We start from the raw sequence: 14,027 nt of genomic DNA, 5'->3' as shown, positions 1-14,027 counted from the left end.
GTGGCGCTTAAAGAAGGAACGGAACCGGCGGCCCATTATTCCCACGTTCGCGCGAAAATCGAGGAGACGCCTCGGTCGTTGCGCATGCATTGGTCAATTCCTAGAAACTACCCGCGCAGAACTAGGGCGGGCCCATTAGGTCAAGTCTTGTCAATCAGGCCACGACAGTAGCACGTCATCAATGACATCATGGATGCTGTCAAAGGCAGTCGAAGGAATAAAAAGGTATCGGATGGTGAACTTGAGTCTACGCACGGATTGCAAGTATCCGCACCTAGACTCGGGGGCTACTCCCATCGGGAGCGCTGGACGCGCACCCGATAGAATGAAGACTCAAAGAAATAAGCCTTGAAGGAAGAGATAATTGCTTGACTCGAGTCTGCACTCGGTTGCAAGCACCCGTGCCTAGACTCGGGGGCTACTCCCATCGGGAGCGCTGGATACGCACCCGACAGAAACTTTTTTTTGCACTCCAGGATCATGCCCGGGGACTTGATTCTGTGTAGGGTAACATCGTTTTGCCATCGGCAGTTAACCAGCAAAAGTTGGGCATGTTACTCATTATCCCTTGCATGAGGAAAATATATCGGATGAACTACGAAGACTTACGAAAAAACTTCGGCAGAGCAAAATGTTCGAGTGGTACAACTTGAGTCTACGCACGGATTGCAAGCATCCGTACCTAGACTCGGGGGCTACTCCCATCGGGAGCGCTGACGCGCACCCGACAGAAGAAGATGATGCAGATTCAGGAAGAACAAGAACAATTAAGGAGAAGAACATTCGGTGAAGGCATGCTTTAGTCTCTACCCGAACTATCTTCGGCTAGACACTCGGGGGCTACTGACGTGGGCATTACCCTTCGGGTAACCGATGTTGCCCTATCCTGTATTTCCTAGTTGAAGGCCCATGAAAGCACTTGGAGGCAAGGCGGCCCAACCGGATGGCACACCAGAAGATTCCTTGGCAAGCAAGGCAAAGAAGCAGCCGAACAAGGAAAGATTGGATCTAAAATTACTGTAAACCTAGTCGTACTCGGTTGGACCTCTTGAGACCTGGCCTCCTATATAAAGGCCAGGAGAGGGGCTGCCGAGGGACAATCAATCTTAGCAACCTTAGCCACCAAAAACTCAGAGCTAGGACACCTTTGCACTTAGCCATCTCGACGAGATCACAGCCAAACTATTCGGCACCCCATTGTAACCCATTATCATCATAATTAAGAACAGACAGGCAGGACGTAAGGGTTTTACCTCATCGAGGGCCCCGAACCTGGGTAAATCGCTCTCCCCGCTTGTCTGTGAACCGATGTCTCGTGTCAGCTTGCAGGATTCCATCAACCCTAAGCCCCTATCGGAGGGCATTGCCGAGGAGCACCCTCGACAGTTTTGGTTACTCATCAACCATTTCGCTCGATTACTTACCATTTCCATTGATGGCAAGGCTCTCAAGGCGAAGTGCAACACGCTGCTTAGGAAAGAAGAATTCCAAGCAAAGCAGTGAGAGATACTTGAGAAACAGATGACAAAACTTCAAAGCATGTAGTAGCAAGGTGTTAGACAGAAGAAAGTTGACGCATCATTATGGAACATGCCAAAAAAGGATCCAGTTGTTCGCAAAAGGACTACTATTTTGCTCCTGCCGGTTCCCAAATCCTAATGACTTCATCACCCCTCATAACCCAAGCGAAGGTGCATCGAGGTAGGTCCAACTTCGCGTGATAGTGAGGGGCCGAGAGCAAATTTGTTGGATAATAGGACTACCAGTCTAACACCAAGGCAATCCTCAGAAATAACGCTTCACCTGAGCGGAAACACCAAGTGTAACCTGGTCTACATGTAACCTGATTTTATTTTGAGAGTGGATTTTGTGAGAAAGTGTAAGGGTATTTTACCCTTATCCATTATTTTGGTAACTATGACACCGTGCTAGAGTATTTGGACTAATACATGTCTACAAGATGATTCCCAGGTATTAGCCAAAGAGGTATAATGGTGTATCAATGGAACAAGAAGGCAATGGGAGACCCCCCACTTCGACAAAAAATCAACATGGGGTTTCCATACCATGGCCGGTCCCAGGCCCGGTCAGACCGGCCCTGGCACCGGCCAGCCCGGCGCAGACCGGCCCCAGGACCGGTGCCAACCGGATGGGAACCAGTAAGGTCGGGGCGATGGCCCGGTCTCTGTCCGCTTGCTAGCTCGGTTCGGACCGGCCGATCCGGTCGCTGGCCCGGTCGGACCGGACTACAGACCGGCCGCCCCGGCGACCAACCGGCCTACGCGCTTGTGCCAACCGGGCAAGATCCAGTACCCAAAGAAGTGGCTCCGGTCAAGACCCGGTCCCAGCTCCGGTTGAAACCGGCCGATCCGGTCACAGAGCCGGTCGGACCGGCCAGTCCGCCGGCCTGCTCGGCGCCAAATCCGGTCGACCGGGTTCCTCGAAGAATCTGCTGATGTGTCAAGTGGGCAACGGCCATATTTCAAGTGACACTATAAATAGTCTTTCTTCTACCTCTGAAAAGTTAGGCGCTACATTGCAAACTGTTCTTGAGCTCTCTCTCTCATACTCCATTGCTAGAAACACCAAAAGCCTCAGATCTCTCTCCTCCTCCATCCAAACTCAAATCCCTCCGGGGAAACGATAGAGGAGGACCTGATCTACTGTTCTACCAAGCCAAATCTCATTTCCCCTTGTATTCATCAAGAAGCTTGCTCTCTAGGGTTCCTTGGAAACCCTAGGTGGGCAAGAGTGGTCCGGAAGCATCCGGGCTGTGGATTTGCTCGTGACAAGATTGTGAAGGTTTGGAGGCTACCTCAAAGTCTACCACAAGTGAGTGAGCTATTCCTTCGTGAGATAGGCTCCGGAGAATAGGGTGAGCCTTCGTGGCGCGGGGAATCCTTCGTGGGACCTCCACTCCTCCAAACGTGACGTACCTTCTTGCAAAGGAAGGGAACACGGGAATACATCCTCGTCTCCGCGTGCTATCGGTTATCTCTAACCGAACTCCTTACTTGTGATATAACTGCCTGTGAGAGCCTTCGAGCTTGAGTTGCTTGTATCCTCATATAGGTTGTTTCACCTAGTTTGCATTAGGCTCATCTTTATATTCCGCAAAGCCTAATATTGCAAAGAAAGAATTAAAATCTGTAGAAACCTATTCACCCCCCTCTAGGTTTACCATCTCTGATCTTTCAATTGGTATCAGAGCCTGGACTCTTATTAAGGGCTTCACCGCCTTAAGAGTGAGATGGAAAAACTATTCGAGGGTCTAGATGAAGACTCTAACCTTTCGGTTAGAGAAATGAAATCTAGATTCTTGGCATATGATGCCGAGAAGAAGAAAAAGGAGGATGACCTACAAAGCCAAATGGCACAGATGACTGCCATGCTTAAGAACTTGACTAATGGGAATCCTAGTGGGGCTTCGGCCTCTCAAGAGAGTTTCCATCAAGTCAACCATGACTATCCCAAAAACACTTCACCCATGCCTCATATAAAACCATAGTGGGACCGTTCCCCATTTTGATGGAACTCACTTTCCTTTTTGGAAATCTGCTATGGAATCTCATATTCGCAGCTGCAGTGTGGAGCTATGGGAGATCATTGTCCATGGATACCGGGAGCCACAAGATCCCATTCGGTTCTACAACCGTCAACTCAATGCCTCCGCACGTGACAAGATTAGAAGTGGCATCAACCGCAAGCTTCTTGATCAAGTCAATGACATTGGCTCCGCTAAAGAGTTGTGGGATCGAATCATAGTACTCTAAGAAGGAACCGATTTGATCCAATCAGCTCTTTATGAGACCGCAAAGCAAGAGGCCCACCAGTTCATGATTCGAGAAGGAGAATACATGGCCGATGCCTATGCAAGGCTTGGTGCTCTTAGAGTAAGGGTCAAGGGACTTGGAGTTGAGAAGTACAATGACGGCTTCGAGATGAATGAAGCATTCATAAAGTCCAAGGTCATTGCTATGATTGATGTCAAGCAAGAAGACACCAACCTTGCACTCAACTTGCAAATCATGACCAAGAGTGCTGATCTGAACTCCGATGATCTAGTCTCCTATGTGGCCGTCAATGAGAACATGGCCAAGGCAGGAAAAAGGCTCATGGCAATGAACCGTGTTGATGAAGCGTCACACAACCTTTCTCTCAAAGCTAGAGCTGACCATGGAAGAGAAGAAGACTATGAAATTGAAGAAGATGAGGAGATGACTTCAACTAGTGACATCACTACCGACTTTGCCTTCTTTGCCAAGAAGTACAAGGGAAAGTTGCCAATGTTCCTCAATGACAAGAAGAAGAAGAGAACTTGCTACAACTGTGATGAAGATAGCCACTTTGCAAATGAGTGCCCTTATGAGAAAAGGGTAGACAAGCCAAAGTTCATCAAAGGGGTCAAGCCAAGATTGAAGCCAAACCCAATCAACGATCGATACAAGAAGAACAAGGGAAGAGCCTTTGTTGGGGCCGAGTACTTGTCCGATGAAGAAGAAGAAGAAGAAGAAGAAGAAGAAGAAGAAGAAGATGAGGAGAAGGAGGCCGGAGTGGCCGGCTTGGCTTTCTCTAAGCCCGGGTCACTCTTCACATATGACTACTACAAGGATTACTCCAAGGAGAATGATGTTGGTTCTTCCTTCATGGCAAGAATAACTCAAGATGATGACTCTGATGACTCTCCCTCATCTACAATCGTTGGCTCTTGTCTTATGGCAAGAGAAACCAAGGTAATGGAACCCCCACCTTCTTTATCTAGTGTTCTTGATGATGAAGCTGAAAAACAAGAAGAATTAACTGTGCTTAAGGAACTTTACAATGTTAGATGCACCCTTCGTGGTGAAGCTCTTGTCAAATTTGATTTCTTGATGGACTCCCTCAAAGAAAAGGATGAGTCCATTGAGGAATTAGAATATCATTTGAATGATAAGGAAAGGAGATTCAATCTCCTAAGAGAAGAGCTAAAAACCGAAAGGTGCATATCTCAAGGTCTTAAGCAACAAATTGAAACTTATGAACTAGATAAAGTTAAGGATCATGAAACTATTGAAAGGACTCAATCATTGACCCAAGAGCGTAATGCCTCAAAGGAGGAGCTTGAAGTTGCTCATGCTTCTCTCACTAGGGATCTTGACCACCTTGAAAGAGCTAACAAGCTTGTTAAGGATGAGCTCAAGAAACTTGGAGAGAACCATGATCTTCTCCAAGAAACCTACACGAAGGCTCTTGAATCAATGAATGATCCCATTGTTGATAAAGATGTTGCTAGTTCCTCCACCTCTTTCACTAGTGAGCATGCTAAGCTTGTTACGGAACATGTTCGTTTACAAGAGGAACTATCTTTGCATGTTGAGACCAATACATATCTTGAATCTTTGGTAACCAAATATGGTCTCAACTATCAACCTAATGAATCGGCTTGTGAGCAAGCAACTATTCTTGAGGAAAATGTTAGGTTGAAGAAGGAACTTGCCAAGTTCACCACGACAAAGAATAAGATGGGATTGGATGACCTCTTGAGTAAGCAAAGGTCAAACAATCAAAAGCATGGACTTGGGTATGTTCCCAAGCCCTACAAGAAGAACAACTACAAGAAGGAGAAGCCCGCTCAAGAAAAGAACAAGAAGGTCACTTATGATGGCAAAGCCCCAAAGGGCAAAGCCACTAGTGGTGACCACACAGGGGCCAAACAATCACTATGCTTTATTTATTGATTATTATGGTGATGTCTATTCTAACTATGTTGGCCCTCGTAATGGCTATGCTTATAGAGAGTACTCAATTTGGGTACCAAAAGATATTGTTGCCATTGCAAAGGAACCCATTAATCGATGGGTTCCTAAATTCTCTACTTGATTTTGTAGGGGTATTCCTCCGGTGGTCCAAAATGGGTGTTTGATTTTGCCGGACCAATCATATGACCGGAGGAAGAGGTGTGCTTGATCAATTCATTGAGGATATCAACAAGAAGTCAAGCATCACCTTTGGTGACAACTCAAAGGGAAATGTACTTGGGTATGGCAAGGTGGCAATCTCTAAGGACTTGTGCCTTGAGACGGTCATGCTTGTTGAATCCCTTGGCTATAACTTACTTTCTATATATCATCTTGCCGATGCCGTTTATAATTCATATTTTACTAAGTATTATGTGAAAGTCTTTAGGAGTGACAATCTCAAATTGGTCCTTGTTGGATATGTGGAGAACAACCTTTACGTGGTTGACCTCTCGAAAGAGAGCCCATCTCTCTCCACATGTCTAATGGCGGCTAAACATGACGAAGGTTGGTTGTGGCATCGCCGCCTTGGTCATGTCAACATGAGAAATCTTAAACAACTCCTAAAGGGTGAGCACATTGTTGGACTAACCGGCATTTCTTTTGAGAAAGATCGTGTATGCAGTGCATGTGTAGCCGGAAAACAACTCAAGAAGAAACATCCTATCAAGAGTATCGTCACCACATCTAGGCCTTTGGAGCTCCTTCATTTGGATCTCTTTGGGCCATCACATTATGATACTCTTGGTGGGAGTAAGTATGGACTTGTCATTGTTGATGATTACTCAAGATACTCTTGGGTATTTCTCCTTAAGTCTAAGGATGAGACCCATAGAGAGTTCATCACCTTCGCCAAGAAAGCTCAACGTACGTATGAATCCGAGATCAAGCCGATTAGAACCGACAATGGCACCGAGTTCAAGAACTACACCATGCAAGAGTTCGTTGATGATGAGGGCATCAAGCATGAGTTTTCGGCGCCATACACCCCTCAACAAAATGGTGTTGTTGAAAGGAAGAACCGGACTATCATTGAGATGGTAAGAACCATGTTGAGTGAATTCAACTCACCCCACAACTTTTGGGGAGAAGCCATCTCTACGGCCGTCCACTACTCCAACCGGCTCTTCCTCCGCCCCCTCCATAACAAAACTCCATACGAGCTTCTCACAGGTAACAAGCCTAATGTCATGTACATTTGTGTCTTTGGATGCAAATGTCTTGTTAAGAACAACAAAGGGAAGCTCGGTAAATTTGAAACTAGAACCATTGAGGGCATATTTGTTGGATATGCGGAGAACTCTCACGCCTATAGATACTACAACCGGTCCACTGGGACTATTGAAGTATCTTGTGATGTGGTGTTCTTGGAGGATAATGGCTCCCAAGTGGAGCAAGTTGTTCCATGTGTTGCAGGTAATGATGATGATCCATCTAGTGCCATCAAGCATATGGGCATTGGACACATTCAGCCCATGGAAATTCATAATGATGATCAAGATGATGGAATAGAAGTATCAAGCTCACCTCAAGTTGAGCCTAGCTCAACTCAAGTTGAGCCATCAAGTGCAACTCAAGATTTATCCTCTACTCAAGCTGAGTCACTTTCTGAAGAACAAGAAGAAAGCCCTCAACCCACTGAGCAAGACCATGATGATGATCAAGAAACATCCTCAACTCATGTTCAAGCTCAAGTTGTCCCTCATGATCTAGTACTAGCAAGAGATGAATTCATTGATCATGAAGGAACCATTCGGAAGATCAAGGCGGCTACAAGGGCAAGTGACATGAAAGTAGATCAAGTCCTTGGAAGCATCTCAAGAGGAGTGGTAACTCGTAGACACCATGCATTACTTATCACTTATTGTCAACATCATGCTTTTGTGTCTAGTTTTGAGCCACTCAAGGTACATGAAGCCTTGGTTGATCCGGATTGGGTTATTGCCATGCAAGAAGAATTGGAGTGTTTCACTGGTAATGAAGTAAGGTCTCTAGTTGAGAGACCCAAGGATCATCGCATCAATGTTATTGGGACCAAATGGGTATTCAAGAACAAGCAAGATGAGAATGGCATTGTCATTAGAAATAAAGCAAGGTTAGTGGCGCAAGGGTTTGCCCAAATAGAAGGTATGGATTTTGAGGATACCTTTGCGCCGGTAGCCCGTCTTGAAGCTATTCGTCTTTTGCTTGCATTTGCATCTTCCCACAATTTCAAACTATATCAAATGGATGTGAAAAGTGCATTTTTGAATGGTCCTCTAAAAGAAACCGCATATGTAGCTCAACCCCCGGGTTTCGAAGACTCAAGCCGACCCAACCACGTGTATTTACTCCATAAGGCACTCTACGGTCTCAAGCAAGCTCCACGTGCTTGGTATGAGTTCCTTAGGGATTTCTTACTACATGATGGGTTTTGCATGAGTACGGTCGATTCCACCCTTTTCACCAAACGGGTTAAAGGGGGTGGCTTGTTTATATGTCAAATATATGTTGATGATATTATATTTGGTGGAACTAACCCCAATCATAACAAAGCTTTTGAGCTATTGATGACTAGGAAATTTGAGATGTCCATGATGGGAGAGTTGAAGTTCTTCCTAGGCTTCCAAGTGAGGCAACTTGCAAAAGGCACCTTCATCTCTCAAGAAAAGTATGTGAAGGACATGCTCAAGAAATTCAACATGACCAATGCAAGCCCAATGAAGACACCCATGCCCGTAAAGGGGCAACTTGGCTCATGTGACGGTGAGAAGGATGTGGATATAAAGGTATACCGCTCCATGATAGGATCCTTGCTCTACCTTTGTGCCTCTAGGCCGGATATCATGCTAAGTGTAGGGATGTGTGCTCGTTTTCAATCCGCTCCTAAGGAGAGCCATTTAATGGCGGTCAAATGGATTCTAAGATACCTTGTTCTCACTCCTACTCTCGGGCTATGGTATCCAAAGGGGTCAACCTTTGAACTCATTGGCTATTCGGATTCCGATTGGGCCGGTGATAAGGTTGACCAGAAGTCTACCTCCGGGGCTTGCCAATTTATTGGCCGGTCATTGGTGAGTTGGTCATCCAAGAAACAAAACTCCACCGCTTTATCCACCGCCGAAGCCGAATACATATCCGCGGCATCTTGTTGCACTCAATTGTTATGGATGAAGCAAACCTTGAAAGACTATGGTGTGTCTCTTGGTATGGTGCCTCTTCTTTGTGACAATGAAAGTGCAATTAAGATCGCCAATAACCCGGTTCAACATTGTCGCACCAAACATATTGACATTCGCCATCACTTCCTACGTGACCATGTTGCCAATAAGGATATTGATCTCACTCATGTGGGGACAACCTACCAATTGGCGGATATTTTCACTAAGCCTTTGGATGAAGCCCGGTTTGTAAACTTGAGAGGAGAACTTGGTATTCTTGATCCTAAAAACTTGGATTGATTAACTTCTTGCACTATATTCTTGCATTTATCTAACTATCTAGCTTAGAGGCACAACACATATGGGGATAGTCATCTTACCATGTCTTGGTATGATGCATACCTATGTGTGCAACATAAATAGACCCAATGTCATTATATGGACCCAAGCATGTCTCTTCGAGGTCTCATGAAATTTGCGCTTTCACATAGGGAGAGTAATCCCCCGCCCCTCATTGAGCCTCAATTACAACTTGATTTGACTATATAAGGCTAAATGATCTTATTGCAAAAACTATTTCAAAATGTTTTATGGTTCTTGATATACTTCGAATCATGCCCATTGTCGCGATTTATATCTTGTTTGGATTTTCACTCAAATGGGTATGCCTAGAGAACTTTATGTTTCCAACCCCATGTCTATGCTCATCTCATCATCATCTATCTATCTATATGTACATGTCATCATCTGAGCATTCATACACATTTACACAAAGAATAGGGGCAAAACGAGGCAAAACAAGACAAAACTGGGCAGAATGTCCCTGGCCGGTCTCTGGCCCGGTTGGACCGGCCTCCGCGCCGGGCCAGCCGGCGCCAGGCCCGGTCGACCGGGCGCCAAACCGGCCGCGCGGCTGGTTATGTTTTGTAGGAGGATACCCCTTGGGGTCTTCTTCCTCATTATCCCCCACCTCCAAAACCTCCATGGCCGCCGCCTCCACCATCTCCACCACATCCTAGGCCCTTCCCACCACGAGGTTCTCCCCAAACTTCACCCACTCGTAGATCGGGATCTCTCAAGTCTCTTCACCAAAGGATTTGGTCCCTTTCAAGCTTTTTGGGGAGATCTTGGGGATTTGGCCCTCAAGCCCTCTTCACGTGTTCTTCTTGATTCACTTGGGCAAAGAGGACGATGTCTTCGGGTAAATCTTTCTCCCATTCCCTCTCCCTCTTGCTTTCCCTCTCCCATTGCCAAATGCTGAGGAAAGTTGAGAAACGTTAGGGTTAGGGTTAGGGTCTGTAAGTCCTCATGCCATTAGAGTGTCTCACAACACTATGCACATATTCCACTCTATTGCTATAGTCTATGTTCAAGTTTATGAGTTTTTGCATGATTTTGTGGTAGAAATTCTGGGCAACACCTCACAATTCGATAGACCCGGTCATAGGCCCGGTCAACCGGCCTCTCAACCGGCCGGTCCGGCGTGCGGCTCGGTCGACCGGATTGGCAACCGGCTCGTCCGGTCTGTCGTCCGGTTGGACCGGCCTGTGCGCCGGCTCGCCTAGTTTTCGCACAACTTCGTCAAAACACTTGAATATATACTATGCTTTATGGCCTCCATATTTACTGATGACATGTACACTTACCCCACTGCTATCCTCGCTCTATTTTGCTGCTTCACAGATGATTGGAGTGGTGAGGACCGTGGCACTGCTACCAAGAGAGGAAGGCCTACGGGGCCTCCACCACGCCGTACTAGCTCCCGTGTGCCTCCTAAAGCACCTCAGTACACCGGTCCAGGCAGCTCAGCTGGGGGAAGAATCAAGAAGGTTGCCAATAAGAGGAAACATAAACAGCAAGCACAAGAAGAGGATCTTACTGAGAATGAGATAGTGCCACATTTCAATGTTGGCACAGTCACTGTTTCTGCCTGGAGAAGAATTCGAGATAAGAATCCCTATCGCTTCCCGGAACCCACTTACCTTGGAGGTGATAAATTCTTCTGGACCGTCACTCAGCAGCACTTGTGGGAAGACTACTACGAATCTCAAGAGTGCATGAAGAATGGTACTTTTGTGATGCCCAAGGGCATCAAGGATGTTCTTACATTGCATGAAGCCACCAAGTATCGCTTTGTGGTTGCCACCTTGAGGCGGATGGGGCTGTTTGATCTCATGTGCTTGACACCTCCTAATGAGAGCTATTGTCCAATCCTTGTGAGGAAATTTCACTGCACTGTGTTCTTCCATGATGACGATGCTCGCACTATGACTTGGATGACAGGAAAGGAAAAGTATTCTTGCACCTATCTTGAGTTCTGTGAAGCCTTGGGTTTTGGTGGTGGTCGTGCTCGTGGCTTCTAGATATACTCTCAGAAACGGTTCCATAAAGAGGACATTGTTTTCTGCTATCCTTCGGAACCCACCGCTGGCCCTCCCACTATCTCTAGCATGTACTACTCCTACCTTCTACTTGCCAAGATATTCCGTGAGAATCTCATCAGCAAGTCTGGAGATACAAGTGAATGCCGTGCCTATCATCTGAACTTGATGTACTACTGTCACCCTGACCGCCAGAAGACCATTGATGGCTGTGATCTCATCTACTGTGAGCTGAGGCGCTCGGTTCGCGAGAGGATGACGCCAAACTATGCTCAGTACATTCAGCTGCTCATCAACAAGGTTGTGCAAGCACCTCACAATACGGAAGGTGAACGGGTCAAGATGGAGGCTTTCAAGGTTCCTATCCAAGGAGATAGACCGGACGTTCCTTCCATGATGCCTTCTGAGCGTAGGTCCAAGGAAAGACATGACCATGCTAGCTCCATCCACTCTAGGCGCCCACAGCACGGCGCCTCTCGTTTCTTCTCCAGCTTGTGGCAAATGTGCAAGAATACCAATGATGTTGCACATCAAAGTCTTGCTTTGAACCAGGAGACCAGGAAGCGACAGAACGAGTTCGTGGCTACAAGGAATGCCCCTGTTCCTCCTTCTGGACCTGAGATGGAGCATGTGGTTGCACCTCAGTGGGAGATGCCTCACATTACCGATGAGATGATCCAGAACTTCGATCTCTCCATGTATGCTCACAGTGGTCTTCCTCCGTACACTGCCCACTCTGGACATAGGAATGATGATGATGATGAAGAGGATGAAGGTGATGAGGATGGCAATGGCGAGGATGATGATGAAGAGGATGATGATGAGGATGGTGATGGCAGCTCTCCATCCGCGGGGCACGAGTTCTACTGATGGGTGCGCTAGCATCTCTCCTCTTTTCTTCGCCTTTTTGGTGTTCCGATGCCAAAGGGGGAGAAGAGAGTAGAGTCTAGGACCATGGGGTTCTTTGGTTGTCACAAGCCATGGGTGTTGCTTTATTTGATTCTTATATGGCTTGTGCTTATTTGCTTTGCTTTCTCAAGAACCATTTGCTACTTTGAATAATTCGTGTATGGACGAGTATTTGTATGCTTAATCACTCTATTAGGATGATCATGCTTTATGCTTATATATGTTGATATACATGTCCATACCATGCTTGTTTCCTAAAGATATTGAGGGAGCTTCTCATGTTCCACAAATGGTGCACTTTGCATTCAAACGCAAATTCTCCAAGTGCACACATTATGGGGGAGCTGTCGTAATATCTTATATGGAATCAAGGGTTAGAGCTTATCATAATATCTATATGTGACTCTAGCTCGTTTGTCATCGTATACCAAAAAGGGGGAGATTGTAAGGGTATTTTACCCTTATCCATTATTTTGGTAACTATGACACCGTGCTAGAGTATTTGGACTAATACATGTCTACAAGATGATTCCCAGGTATTAGCCAAAGAGGTATAATGGTGTATCAATGGAACAAGAAGGCAATGGGAGACCGGCCACTTCGACGAAAAATCAACATGGGGTTTCCAGACCATGGCCGGTCCCAGGCCCGGTCAGACCGGCCCTGGCACCGGCCAGCCCGGTGCAAACCGGCCCCAGGACCGGTGCCAACCGGATGGGAACCAGTAAGGTCGGGGCGATGGCCCGGTCTCTGTCCGGTTGCTAGCTCGGTTTGGACCGGCCGATCCGGTCGCTGGCCCGGTCGGATCGGACTACAGACCGGCCGCCCCGGCGACCAACCGGCCTACGCGCTTGTGCCAACCGGGCAAGATTCGGTACCCAAAGAAGTGGCTCCGGTCAAGACCCGGTCCCAGCTCCGGTTGAAACCGGCCGGTCCGGTCACAGAGCCGATCGGACCGGCCCGTGCGCCGGCCTGCTCGGCGCCAAATCCGATCGACCGGGTTCCTCGAAGAATCTGCTGATGTGTCAAGTGGGCAACGACCATATTTCAAGTGACACTATAAATAGCTCTTCTTCTACCTCTGAAAAGTTAGGCACTACATTACAAACTGTTCTTGAGCTCTCTTTCTCATACTCCATTGCTAGAAACACCAAAAGCCTCAGATCTCTCTCCTCCTCCATCCAAACTCAAATCCCTCCGGGGAAATGATAGAGGAGGACCCGATCTACTGTTCTACCAAGCCAAATCTCATTTCCCCTTGTATTCATCAAGAAGCTTGCTCTCTAGGGTTCCTTGAAAACCCTAGGTGGGCAAGAGTGGTCCGGAAGCATCCGGGCTGTGGATTTGCTCCTGACAAGATTGTGAAGGTTTGGAGGCTACCTCAAAGTCTACCACAAGTGAGTGAGCTATTCCTTCGTGAGATAGGCTCCGGAGAATAGGGTGAGCCTTCGTGGCGCGGGGAATCCTTCGTGGGACCTTCACTCCTCCAAACGTGACGTACCTTCTTGCAAAGGAAGGGAACACGGGAATACATCCTCGTCTCCGCGTGCTATCGGTTATCTCTAACCGAACTCCTTACTTGTGATATAACTGCCTGTGAGAGCCTTCGAGCTTGAGTTGCTTGTATCCTCATATAGGTTGTTTCACCTAGTTTGCATTAGGCTCATCTTTATATTCCGCAAAGCCTAATATTGCAAAGAAAGAATTAAAATTTGTAGAAACCTATTCACCCCCCTCTAGGTTTACCATCTCTGATCTTTCAGAAAGGAATCTTTCCATCTACCATGGTAGGCACGAATCTCGAGAAATAAATGGACGGT

The sequence above is a fragment of the Lolium perenne genome, chromosome 3 (assembly GCF_019359855.2).
Source record: "Lolium perenne isolate Kyuss_39 chromosome 3, Kyuss_2.0, whole genome shotgun sequence".
Taxonomy (NCBI): domain Eukaryota; kingdom Viridiplantae; phylum Streptophyta; class Magnoliopsida; order Poales; family Poaceae; genus Lolium; species Lolium perenne.
This window is presented reverse-complemented; position numbering follows the sequence as displayed.